We start from the raw sequence: 14,513 nt of genomic DNA on the forward strand, positions 1-14,513 counted from the left end.
AATAAGACTTACCTCACAGTAGTGTGAAAAGAATATGACATGTAAATGCAACATGACATGTAAAACTGTTAAAGGCCATCAACAGGTGAACAGACAAACAATTGTGGTATATCTTTACAACAGAATACTACTCAGCAATAAAAAGGAATGAACGACTGATGCAGAAACCAACATGAATTAATCTCAAAATAAATACAACAGACAAAAGAGAGTATATACTTTAGGATTCTATTTATATAACATTTTAGAAAATACATAAGAATCTATAGTGATAGAAAGCATATGAGTGATTACCTGAGGATGGAGGAATACGGAGGAGTGAGAGGAAACAGGAAACTTCTCGGGTAAGCGAGATGTTCATTATCTTGATTGTGGTGCCGGCTTCATGGATGTATACATATGTCAAAATTTATTACACTGTGCACATTAAATGTGTGCCGTTATTGTATGCAAATTTTACTACAATAAAGCTGTTGACAAAACAGTATTAGATGCTCAGTAAATGCAACTGTCCTTTTCTAAGTGTGTATTTATCGGACCTTAATGCAACTTGCTTGGGGTCAAATTTGGTAAGTCCAAATCAGCTGAAGCTATACAGATTTTGTCTGCCCATCACTTCTTTCTTCTTCAAAAGAGCAACAGGATTGTCCCTCTTTTGGTAAATCTCTCCTCCCCGGCTCAAAAGCATGGTGCTTATTGGGGTTGCCAATCATAGAGACCCAACATTTTGGACACTTAGGAATGGGCATGTGCAGGGAACACCATGTGGCCCTTTCAGATCCCCTTTACCAAATGCTGTGTGCCCAGCCCCCAACTACTTCTTCCTTTTGCTGCAAAGTTTGTATCTGCAACCTTCTTCAGAGGAGCTAACAGGGCTGCCGTGCCTATAGAGAGCCAGGGTTTACATCCCACTGACCAAGGCAAGCTGTAACCAATGACTGGCACAGTGTTGCTTTTGCCCAGCTCCCTTGCTGTGGGAGGGGACAAATTCTGACATGTAATTTATGCTCTAAGCTCTCTGTGGGCCAAGGCTGGCACTTCATCTGAAATTGCAGCTTTGACCAGTAATTTTCTCTTCTTTATCCTGCCTTCCTATACCTTTACCATTTTCTACTGAGAAAATTTCCTTAATAAAACCTCTTGTACCTGAATCTGACTTCAAACGGCATGGCAGCCACCTCTTTGGCCACTGAGATTTCCAGGAATACACCTGGGACCCCAGCTGACCTCATGAGGGTCTTTTAGATATTTTGAGACTTGAGCTAGGGCTATCTTTCCTCTTTGGTCATAAGGAAGTATGGATGTGACACTGGAGCTCCTAGGCTCCTCACCTTGAGAAAAAAACTACTTTGAAAGGAATGCTTAACAGAGAAACTCACCAGAGATGAAGTGAGAAACTCCTGGTGATGGTTGGGTCCATGATGCTAAATACCTTTAACAACAGCACTCTTTTTCCTTCTGGGGTTGTTCACGCTGACCAATAAATAAAGCATGTATTTTGAGTCATACTCAAATATTTAAAAAATATTTTTCATACTTTTCAGTTGTTTTTAGTAGTTTGAATTGATTTTCTTTGGAATACCAAACTCTCCCCTTGCACCGACTGATGAGATAAAATCACACTGGGGGAATTTGGAGCCTAATTTGGAGCCTAATGAAAGAATCTTAGGTTTCTTTCATTAAAAATTATACTTTTCCACAAGACACAGACAATAACATAAAAACTCATTGTATCAAGGAAAAGCTGATCTTAATGGCACAGGCTAATGCTGATAGTATAAAAATGACTTCCTGAGAAAGTTTAGCTCACAAATGCTCTGAATCCTTACTAAATCAGATGGATAGCAGGACCATTAACGGCTTGGAGAATTTTCAAATTGAAATTTGCTATTTTGTGCAGAATATTAGAATAGTGCTTCATTGGCTTGGCTAAAATCAAACTAATGACATGAGAATTACTATTTTAATTCATTTAATGATTGCTTGATGAGTTAAAACTTTTTGCCTCCCTCTTGTTATAATTTCAAAAAATTAGTCCACTCTGAAAGATGAGATATATGAAAATAAAACATTTCATGCAATAATCTTTGTTGTTTTTAGTGGTTTTTTAGTGGAGGGAGGAGATATATCTAGGATTATTAAAGGTCAAAAAGGTAAGATTGGCAATATTAAGTGTTACAGTATTTCTGCTCTAAGAACAAATATTTATAATAGTGGTCCTCAACCAGGGGAGATTTTACTCTTCCTCCCTATCCCCGTGTATTAGTCCCTTTTCATACTGCCACGAAGAAATACCCGAGACTGGGTAATTTATAAAGAAAAAGAGGTTGAATGGTCTCACAGTTCCACATGGCTGGGGAGGCCTCAAAATCATGGCAGAAGGCAAAAGGCACGTCTTACATGGCAGCAGGCAAGAGAGTATGTGCAGGGGAACTGCTCTTTATAAAGCCATCAGATCTTGTGAGATTTACTCACTGTCATGAGAATGGCATAGGAAAAACCCATCCCCATGATTCAGTTACTACCCACAACAAGTGGGGATATGGGAGCTACAATTCAAGATGAGATTTGGGTGGGGACACAGCCAAACCATATCATGCTTCTAGGGGATACTTGGCATTACAACATTTAGAAAGATACAGTATCTAGAAAGATTTTTGATTGTCTCAAGTGTAAAGGAGGGGGCATTTGCTACTGCATATAATAGTAGAGGCCAGGGATGCTGCTAAGTATCCCAGTATGCATAGGACAGCCCCCCACAACAAAGAATGGTCCAGCCCAAAAGGACAATAGTGCAGAGGGAACGAAATCCTCATTTACACCCTTGCTACCAAATCTTCCCTTTCTTTTACCTTAGAGCTGTACCCCGGAGAAACAAAAGGAACTACTCTAGACTGGAGTCTAAGTTAAAATGTCAATCCTGAAACCTCCTAGCCATGCCATCTAAGGTAAACTATTTTGCTTCTCTGTACGTTTTCCTTCTAATTTTGTAACAGTGCAATAGCACTTACCTCTTAGAGCTATTTGGAGAACGAAATGAGGTAGACACTTCCAGTAAAACTGCTTAGCACAGTGCCTGCACATAACATAGATCCAACACAGCTTAGCCATTTGTTGTTTTTGTTACAACAAGTAGAAGTTTGGGGCAGGTATAGAAGATAAAGCAAGAGGCTGGGCTTGGTGGCTCACACCTGTAATCCTAACACTTTGGGAGGCCAAGGTGGGTGGATCACTTGAGGTCAGGAGTTCGAAACCGGCCTGGCCAACATGGTGAAACCCTGTCTCTACTAAAAATATAAAAATTAGCTGGGCTTGGTGCTAAGTACCTGTAATCCCAGCTACTTGGGAGGCTGAGGCAGGAGAATCACTTGAACCTGGGAGGTGGAGGTCGCAGTGAGCAGAGTTCATGTCACTGCACTCCAGCCTAGGCAACAGAGTGAGACTCTGTCTCAAAATAAATAAATAAATAAATATGAAGTAATATTTTCATTGGGCTGTTTTTATTAACCCATATTAATACTAGAGATAGTATATTTTGGCTTAAAAAATAAAACACTAGAATTTCATTTTAAAAATTACTGTATATCTTCTACCACAGACATCCTTACTCCATTCTTAAGCCTTAGACGCACCTTTCTTTTTAATCCCAGAACCTCTTGTTCTTTCCTCATTCTCGACCTATCCCCAACTTCACCTTTTTTTTTTTTAAAATAACTTGAACTTGTCTTAGATTCAGGGGGTGCATGTGCATTCAGGGGTGTCTGTTCCATGGTTATATTGTGTAATGCCGAGGTTTGGGGTATGAAGGATCCCATCAACTAGGTAGTGGGCATAGTACCCAATAGGCAGTTTTTCAGTCCTTGTCCCTTTTCCTCTCTCCCCCTTTAGTAGTCCCCAGTGTCTCTTGTTTCCATCTTTATGTCCATGTGTACCCAATACTTAACTCCAACTTAAAAGTGAGAACATGTGCTATTTGGCTTTCCTGTGTTAATACTTAGGATAATGGTCTCCAGCTGTATTCATCTTGCTGCAAAGGAAATGATACTTTTTTATGGCTGCATAGTATTCCATAGTGTACCTGTACCACATTTTCTTTATCCAATCCACCACTGATGGACACCTAGGTTAATTCCATGTCTTTGCTATTGTGAACAGTGCTGTGATGAACTTCAGTTAACTCTTACTTTCCCCCAGCTCTCTCTGCATTCCTGAATTCCACAAGCTTTACAGCAAAGTTCCAAGTAGGTTATAAGATCAGGCAGTATAAGGTCATGGTCTACAGGGCAAATTTTGTCAACATCCTTGCCTTTGTTTGGTCTTCTTCTTAAAAAAAAAGTTTTTATTTTATTTGACTGCCTTTAGATAGGACACATACATATTACCAAGGCTTTCCAGGACTCCTTATTCCCTTGTTTGGCTTACTTTATTCATTTAGGTTTCCTTGCTTTGTCTCCTGAAGGTAACTGGGTTTAGATGCTGCAGGAGGTTAGAGGCGGAGGATTTGACTGTGAGAAGGACTGAGGAAGGCTACTGGAAAGAGCTAAGCACTGCAGCAGTGAGCTCAGGAAGGTGGTGGAAAGGGCAGCATTCTGGACAGTTCAAAAGCTGTGAATACCTGTGCCAAACTAGAATGTATATGGCCTTTTCTGAGGACAAACAGTATCACAGTCTGGGTAAATAAACCATCAGTGCAGGAGAGCCATTGCAGAGACAGTCAGAAACATATATTTAAACCAGAGGCTCTATAGAATGAAGCATTAGGTGGAAGAATTTGGATTTTACTTGTAGCAACAGAAAGTATTACAGTTAAAAAAAAAAAGGACATGGAAGTAACAAAAGGAAAAGGATCTTTTAATTTTTTTAGAAAAATAGATTTTATTTTTTTCCTATCAATTTGTGTTCATTGTAGAAAGTCTAGAAAATAAAGGAAATGGGTCGGGTGTGGTGGCTCATGCCTGTAATCCCAGCACTTTGGGAGGTCGAGGCAGGTGGATCACGACATCAGGGGTTCGAGAACTGCCTGACCAACATGGTGAAACCTGGTCTCTACTAAAAACACAAAAATTAGCTGGGCATGGTGGCGCGCACCTGTAATCCCAGCTACTCAGGAGGCTGAGGCAAGAGAATGGCTTAAACCTGGCAGGCAGAGGCTGCAGTGAGCTGAGATTGCACCACTGCACTCCAGCCTGGGCAACAGAGCGAGACTCCACCTCAAAAAAAAAAAAAAGGAAATCAAAAGCACCCCACCCACCTCCTGGCCTTCAAATTATTTATAGTTACCACAAACACACACACACATGCACACACACTTTTAAAAACAAAATTTAGAGTCATCTATAAAATTTTTAGTCTATTTTAAAAATTTGATATATCCACAGTATTTTTCCCAGTTGTTACAGTTGTTAACTATTTTTTTTAAATATTGTGTCTGATATAATTGCAAAAGTAAGCAAAGATCTGTGTTCATTGCAACATTATTTGTAAAACCAAAAACCCACTAAATGTAAAAACAATATGAATATACTTTAATAGGAGCAAGTGATGACTTCACTAATATTTATTGAGCATCTACTGTGTGCCAGGCACTGTTCTAGCCATCAGAAATGCAATAGCAGACAAAGCAGACAAATTATTTGCACTCATTGAGCTTACATGTCAATGAATTTATATTCTGGTGCAGGGGTTAGCAAACTTTTTCTGCAAAGGGCCGCATATTACATGTTTTTGGTTGTATGGTCTCCAGGGCGACTACTGAATTCTACCATTGCAGGTGGAAAGCAGCCATAGACAATACATGCACTAATGAGTATGGCTGAGTTCCAATAAAACTTTATTTACAAAGATAGGCAATAAGCTAGATATATATGTAGTTACAGATTATAGATATATAAAGAGAAAATATATGAACAGACAATATATAGATATAATAAATTATTGGACTAGAGGCTTTAAACTATTCTAGGATCTGAATATATTAATAGATTGCCAAATTATTTTAGAAGGATGTAACAATTTAATTTCCACTTCTACCAACAAGTAGAAGAGTGCTCGCTGCCTCCACAATTGTACCCACATTGGGCATTTTAATTTGTTTATTTAAAAATGTACAATTTTAATAGGCAGTATTATATTTTATTTTGTGTTTCTTCAATGCAATCAGTGAAGTTGGCCATTTTTTTCTTGTTTATGGATCACGTCTACCTTTTTTTCTGAATTGTTTATTCTCATCCTTTTTGTCTATCATTGTGCTTTTTAATTTTTCTTTTTATAAGAGTTTCTAGATACTTCATATTTTCATGTAAAAATTTTACTCTTTCCAACTTCAGCTAGATGAATAAAAATTTAAAAATGAAATTTTACTTTAGTCTCCCTCTAGTTTTTTTTCCTTGTGGCATTATGAACTTCACTCTTCTGGAAACTCTTGCGTTAACTTTGATCTGAGGTTATTTCAAATTTTTAAGGTAGAATTTTGAAAGGAAACTTGCAGAGGTTTTTAGCTTAGAGGTATCTCTACAGGCAGGTTCTTCTTTGCGGTGGCTAAACTCTCTTTAGCTCATGGCCAGCCATTATCTCTGATGGAACTCTGCTAACATTCATTTTGCCTACAATATCAAGAGTTCTCCACATTATTTCAGCCCATGGTTGTAGGAACTGGGGGCCTAACTAGGTCAAAAGGCTAGGATTCTTTGCCCTGCTTTCTTTGCTGAAGTGAGCAGACCTCCTTCAGAAGCTAATCTGCCTCTTTGACTTGGCTTTCAATCAATTTACTCCTGTCATAATTACGTTTGCTTTTCCAGGAACTTAAAAAGCTTGATATCAGAAGAGGAGAAATCATTATTTGCACCACTTCTATCTATTTCTGCTGTAAAATCTTTTTTTTTTTAACCAAGTATAGGTTCTCTCTGATTTTCTTCTCTTGCTGTCTCCAATCTTTTTATACACATCAATAAAAGCCAACCAAACAAACACTTTCTGGAATGCTTGAGTCTTCTTATGTCTCCACTGAGAAAGTCCCAGGGTGGCATTTTTACAGCTACATTGCAGGGCCCAGACTGAAGGAATGTTAGAGAATCCATGCTGTGCTAGAAATAATATGGAACAGGATACAAGTTAGTAATTGAGGTGGTCAGGAAAACAGGTAGGAATGTAGTTTAGAGCTACAGTTTCAAAACTTTTTTTTTTAAAAATAGCAGAACCTTTTTTCTAACAGTCTCAGATGGCTCTCCTCCTATTCCAGATAAAACACTAATATGAGCTAATATGGTTGGTTGTAAATGAGAGGCAATATAGTCTAACCTGACCCCACATTCCATTGATCCACCCTGGAAGTTACTTGCAGCTCAGAAGGATAGACCCAGCCTCAAGCACCTGAATCTCTTGGCCCTAAGGCTTTATCTAGGTACAGTGGCATGAAATGGCCCATAAGGGAGGCAGGCTGGAGATGAGGAAGGAGTTCAGAGCAGGTGTGAATGCCCCTAGAAGCATCCTTCAACCAATAAGGCATGAGAGTTGGTGAATAAACATGATCAGTTCCGTGCTCCTCAATGAAACAATTATACAGTGTTTTCCATAAGTCTCTCGAAGGTTTCCAAAAAACAAACAAACAAACAAACAAAAACCCCAAGTGCCTACAGCATATCAATGTAGTCTTTTACTAGTATTCACCTTCTCCGTCTCACCTCCTCAATCCCTCTCCTGCTGTCTAGGATCACCTCTTAAATAATCTCTTTGTATCCAAATCCTTGTTTCAACAATTGCTATGGGAGAAACCCACTTTGGAAAATGGAATGATGACACAGAGACTGTACATCAGAATTAGATAGCCCGTGTTGACCAGTATGGTAGCCAGTAGCCATGTGTGGCTATTCAAACTTAAGTATAAATTAAATAAAATCAAATGAAATTAAAAATTGATTTTCTCAGTTGCACCAGCCATATTTCAAATGTTCAATAGCCACATAGGGCTAAAGACCATGATAATGTACAGCATAGATATAGAATATTTTCCTCATTGTGGGAAGTTCTATTGGACAATTCTGGCCTAGAATCAATTCCAGATTGATTGGAATTGGCCTTCTCCTATTCATTACATCAGGCCACTTACCCTCTGCTTTAAGACTCAGTTTCTACGTCTGTAAAATAAGTCAGTGGTGAGGATTAAGATAATTTCTGTAAAGCATTTAGAAAGCACCTAAGTGTTCAATAAAAGCAGGGAGAAGGAGAAAGAGTGAGGTGGAGCTCTAAGGTGTCCAAGGACTCTGAGGAACTGTATATAAAAACCACTAGTGTAGTGCATCACATGGGGCAGGTTATTTCCCTTCATGGGCCTCCACTTCCTGTCTCACTGGGGACTACTGGCAGATTTCTAGACACTCATGAATCTTTGCATCTTCTTATTAGGGAGATTTTTGCACCAGCTTCATCTTTATTTATTTACCCATCCAGTCAATAGCAGTTGGGCACCTCCTGTCTTCCAGGTACTGTACTGTGGGCAGAATAATAACATTGCAAAAACACGGTCCCTGTCATTGCAGATTTTAAAATCCTGAAGGATGAAGCAGACAAGTAGCAAATGCAGTAACAAACCTCTAATAACCACTGAGATACCCCTAGCTCCCGCTTCAGGGAGGCTTCCTGAAGGGGGTGACTGAAACTCGAAGGATGAGAGAAACTCATGCTGGTGAACAACAGGGAAGGGTGTTTCAGATAGAGGGAAGAGCATAGAGGCATCTTTTGGAGCCTCAGTCCATACTCCTTGCTGTCATGTAGTAAATTAGGTTTTAGAGGGGCTGGGGAAAGTTTGAAGAGGATGGTAGAAGTAGGGGAAGAAAGGGAAGAGAAAATGTGAAAGGTGGGAATTGGATAGCTGCTGAAATTCCCTCTAGCTATGCCAAAGTGCTACCTTTGATGCACTGCAACCTCTGCCTCCTGGATTCAAGTGATTCTCCTGCCCCTGCCTCCCAAGTAGCTGGGATTACAGGCGCCTGCCACCATGCCTGGCTAATTTTCGTATTTTCAGTAGAGACGTGATTTCACCATGTTGGCCAGGCAGGTCTTGAACTCCTGACCTCAAGTGATCTGCCAGCGATGGCCTCCCAAAGTGCTGGGATTACAGGCTTGAGCCACCATGCCCAGCTGATGTTGGTGTTTCTCCAACCATGAAGCATGAACCACCTACAACAAAGACAGTGGAGTAGGGGCATTATTTATAAGAATGCAGATCCTTAAGCCCCAAGACAGACCTACTGAATCAGAACTTCTGGAGAGGATGGCCCAAAGGAATTCTGTTACACATCTAAGCTAAGAACCATGGCCTGTGGCTAGGCACAGTGGCTCTTGCCTGTAATCCCATAACTTTGGGAGGCTGAGGAGGGAGAATAGCTTGAGTCCAGGAGTTTAAGACCAGCCTGGGCAACATAGTGAGCCCATCTCTATGCAAATATATATTTTTTAATTAGCCGGTTGTGGTGGCACATATATATAGTCCCAGCTACTCAGGAAGCTGAGGTGGGAGGATTGCATGAGCCCAGGAATTCAAAACTGCAGTGAGCTATGATCATGCCACTGCACTCCAGCCTGGGTGACAGAGCAAGACTCCATCCCAAAAAATAAAAAAGAGAAGAAGAAAAAGAACCACTGTTGTGGTTGCTCACTTTCCAATGAGGCAGGACATTTGTAAAAGAGTGTTCCTTTAATTTTTACTTTACTGTTTAAAAGAAGCTATCTTAATAATATTGAAGGTGCTGAACTCCGCAGGTTCCAATTGCAATAGGAATTTAGGTTTTGTTTCTAACTTCTTTTCCACAGTCAATCTAATGCTACTTTTCTCTTTTGGTTCAAGAACCTCCACAGTCCTTTGTGTAAATGTTCTTTCCTCAACTTTTACCATCTTCTTCATCCAGCTCCAAATTCCCTGCCAAAAGAATGTCATCACCCTTGTTTCCACCATTTCATCTTGTTCTCTGTTTTTAGTCTCTTCCGCTGACCTTGTCTCCAGCTGGGCCTTCCCTAAGTTAATGATGTTCCTTACTCTTCCTCCTTTCTCATCTTGACTTTGACCTGTCACCACTCGTCTAAACTCGCTTCCTGTGAATTCTCTCCAGGATGCAGTGAGAATTTCTCTTGAGCACATTTCAGTTTTGGCAAAAGAGACACTTTTTGTCATAAATCCCTTTTCTTCTGGGCACCTTACATAGTTGTCCCTCACTGTCCATGGAGGATTGATTCCAGGAACTCCCATGGATAATAAAATTCATGGATGCTCAAATCTCTGATATAAAATGACATAGTATTTCCACATAACCTATGCACGTCTTCCTGTATACTTTAAGTCATTTTTAGATTACTTGTAATACCAAATACAATGTAAATGCTATGAAAATAGTTGCTACACTGTATTTTTTTACGTGTATCTTTTTTATTATTGTTATTTTTTATTTTTTCCTCAGAATATTTTCAGTCTGCAGTTGGTTGAATCATAGATGTGGAACCCACAGATACAGAGGACCGACTGTCATTTAAATAAAGCAGCTGAGAAATACCATCAAAATTAATCATTTTAATGCATTATTGAAGAGGGAAAAATAACTTGAGCACAATGACCATTCTTTCTGTGCCACTGGCAAACAGTACTACTGAAGCACTGGTTAAAATGGCTGTCACAAATAGCAACAGGGATATTACCTACGCATATAATGAAAGATCAAAAAGTTTATTCTCCTGTAAATTCCAGAAATCTGTTATCCTTTAAAAAATAAATAACCAAATGAAATCCACAGATGCCCTTTATTTCATCATTGTAATAGTGATTTTCATTCTTGACATGCAGCAGCATGAACTGAAATATGTAACTCATGAAAATTAGGGTTGTTTCTTAAAATATTCTATTCAGCTCTGCTGGTTATAATGAGTTAGTATTTGTCAAACAGTTTTTATGCTTAAGTGAAAAGGTAATGATAAAACACCAGCGGAACTGCTAGATGCAGTATCCCTTTGCTGGGTTTCATGATATGTCTCTCTGGTAAATCCGGGCCCCTGGAGTAATCAGTGCGAATATGAAAAATGAGCACATTATTTCACTGTTAACAGGCACTGCTAAGATGAAAGCGAAGGCATATAGGCCTGCTGATGTTTTTATTTTTCTTTTTGCAATGATTAACTGAGTAAGAAACAGTATAGCCAAGGTGCTAGAAATACAAAGCTTAATCGTAGAGTTCTAGAACTTCATATTTCAAATGCATGCAGTTTGTGAGAAGTGTTACACTGTCAACTCACAGCTCAAATAAGATGTCATACTTGACCTTCATTTTACTAATAGGAAAACTGAGGTTCACAGATATAAATACTAAGAAATAAACACACGAAAAAGAGTTCTTAGTCAAATAATGAAGGCATGGTAGGTAACAGCCACTGGGATCTCAAGTGTTTGAGGAGGCATCTCATTGGCAAAATAGGTACTATCATAATTCCCTTTTCACAGATCAAGGAATTGAGATTGTTAAGTAACTGGTCCAGGGTCATGGAGCTTTTAAATTGCAGAGTCAACACTTGCAATGTCTACCTCTGTGCTTCAGTCTGATACCAGAGTGCAGAATGCTTTCAATAGTGCTATTGCCTATGGCCATAGTTACTGTTCAAGCAGTTCACAATTGCCATTTTGACACAGCAAAAGCATAGAATAGCTGTTCATTCATGTTAAGCCAATGCTTCTACATGTCACAGCTGATTTAGACCACGGGTAGAAACTGGGTCTGGTACCAGGTGTCAAGGCTCTCTGAAAGCACCAGTCATCATCTCCATCTATGATTTATCAACTTTTTGTCCTCCATTTAGGAACCAAATGGGGGATAGCAGAGTAACTAGTCTTTGGATTCACCAGGAAACATCTTGAGAGTTCACCACTATGGTTTGCTTTGTTTGCTTTTTTAGTTCTCAAACTAAAGAACACTTTGAAAAGATTATTTAAAATGCAGGCCCCAGTCTCCATCCTAAGTGATTCTGATTTCATGAGTATGAGGTGCAGACTACGAATCTGAATATTTGAAACTCTAAAACAAAATGTAATGGTTCCTTGACCACTACTCTCTATCCTCTTCTTGGAGGCAACCACTTTAGGCTCTTAATACTTTTGTCTGGCATTTGTACATCTCTGTAATTCTCCAGTGCTATGAAGATAAATTACAAAGTGTCAGGGGTCTCCTAACCTACATCTCAGATTGGCCCTGGTGTTTCACATTTGATATCAAGCAAATATTTGTTACAGACCCACTAGAGGAAGAAAAAGAACATTTATGAAGTCTTTACTATGCCCAAGGTCTTTACATGTAACATCTGATCATCGACTACTTACTACTACCCTAAGAAGCAAGTATTTCCCTAGTCACAGGTGTTCAAGGGGGTGGAGGTCAGATTTGAATCCAATCCAGTTTGGCTGAAAACTTAATGCTTGTTCCAGGAAAGCACAGTGCAGAACTCTGGTAGAATCTAGATTCCCTGTCCTCAAAGAGATTCCTATTTTGGGGAGGTTGGAGGGTGGAAACGGGGAGTATGAAATACGGAGAAATCTTACGAGGAACTCTATAACGCGATTAATTCCACATATGTTTATTGATTACTTTTTCTAATCCAAGTCCAGTGCTAGACACTGGAGGTGCTACATGAATGGTTATCTTTCTTCCTTCTGTCCCTTCTCCCCTACTCCATTGCTGCAGAGAAGGCAGAATGAGATAATACGAGTAAAGACACCGAGGAATTGCTGATGAAAGATTTGGACCCCAGAGCCGAGGATGAGACAGTCTTCCAATTCAGACAGGAAAACTCTTAGGAGGCTGATAAGCCTGGAAAGACCCCAAGTTACGCACCAGTAGACAGTGAACCAATCAAAGAATGCCAAATATACTTGGATGACAATCAGAAAGCCTCTCCCGACTCCGACTCCACTTTCAAAAATCCCACCATAATAGAATAATCACATCTTAAAAGAACACTCATCAATCTAAGACTGTCTTAAGAGTCTCTCCTTTATCTCTATAAAACAAACACTTATTTCAAACGCCTTCTAGTCTCATTTGGAAGGAAAGTGATAGTAGCCAACTCCCTTAGCATAGTAACGTCTGAATAAACAGTCTTTGATTAATTCTATAGGTGGTCTTCCTCCTTTTGGCAAAATGTTCACAAGCTCTCACCAAGTTTAAACGTTCACTCTCAAACATTAGCAAGTCTTCGCTCTATCCCGGCGGACCCAGTAGGGGTAATGATGAACAATATGGAAACTCAAATCCAGTTTTGTCAAGAGGAGGGTGCTTAGAGTGATTGGAGTCCAGCTTTGGGAAATTTGATCCCAAGCTGTGTCACCTTTGGCAAGTTACATGACCTTAGAGTCATGTAAATGTCATGTGGAACTCTGTGGCCAAGTTTCTCTCTGGCAAAATGGGAATAACAGTAGGACCCCATTTGCAGGGCTCCCGTGAAGATTAAATGACTGAAAACAGAGGCAGCAGAGTGTAAGTATCAGGAAATAGCATCAGTTTGCCATTTAATAAAAAAGAATCCATGAGTCCATACTGATACAAGTGAATAAAAGAATTCACTGATGAATAGTGTTACAGTGAACTAAATATGGCCTGAGGACTCAGTACTTCTATATTTGAGTCCTTGTGGACGAACTGCAACCTAGCTTAATAGGTAGACAAGATTAAAAACCTAACTTAGAAGTATGCGCCTAAAACAACAGCTAAGTCTTGGCCAATCCCAGTGGCCATATTTCAACCATTTATACATTGCTGAGTGTTCAAACTGTGTAAGGCAAATGCCAGGCTGTAGCCAATCCATCTGTTCCATACCTCACTTCTGATTTCTGTAAGTCATTTCCCTTTTTTTGTCTATAAATCTTCTTCCACCACGTGGCTGCGCTGGAGTCTCTGTGAATCTACTGTGATTCTGGGGGCTGCCCGATTGGCGAACCGTTCATTGCTCAATTAAACTCCTTTACATGTAATTCAGCTGAAGTTTTTCTTTCCTCAATGGAGATGATGGAAAGACAATGCAGTTTTTCTGAGTAGAATACAAACTAATAAATGTAGGATGGAGTTAGACCTTGCCACTTTGCCACCATCGTGACAATAATTGATTTAAGCAATCATCATCATCCTTATCATCAAAAGATGCTACATCTAGTGGGTAAAATTATGTCTCGAAATGGGCTACAAATTATATTAAAATAAAAATCCTCAGCTCCCCCACTTCCCAAAGAGATTGGGAAAGAAGCTAGTAGCAACAGCTGTCTACTTCTGTTACATTGTACCTTTTTTCATGATCATATGCTCAAGAACGAGTAAGGTTAAGAAAAAATCTAAAATAGTGCTTAATTTGGGGGTGGGTGGAAGGGATGTGAATCTCATCTCTTATCAGACCTGCCACCTCTGGCAAGTCACTTAACCTCTGTGCACCTCAGTTTTCTCTTCTGCAAAATGGGGATTGTACACTTCTACTCGTTTAAAACTTTGCTATGAAGA

The 14,513-nt window shown here is 39.5% G+C and overlaps 1 long non-coding RNA gene across 1 annotated transcript in view; it reads right to left on the minus strand.

Annotated features, from left to right (window-relative positions):
* The window catches only part of LOC129033771 (uncharacterized), a 102,899-nt gene that overhangs the window by 86,251 nt on the left and 2,135 nt on the right, over positions 1-14,513 (minus strand). Inside the window, exons 2-3 of the long non-coding RNA XR_008501666.1 lie at positions 1,380-1,473; positions 295-417 (exon numbers count right to left, since the gene is read on the minus strand). This is a non-coding gene — a long non-coding RNA (uncharacterized LOC129033771). The remainder of the gene's footprint in view (positions 1-294; positions 418-1,379; positions 1,474-14,513) is intronic.

This window comes from Pongo pygmaeus, chromosome 2 (genome assembly GCF_028885625.2).
Source record: "Pongo pygmaeus isolate AG05252 chromosome 2, NHGRI_mPonPyg2-v2.0_pri, whole genome shotgun sequence".
Taxonomy (NCBI): Eukaryota; Metazoa; Chordata; class Mammalia; order Primates; family Hominidae; genus Pongo; species Pongo pygmaeus.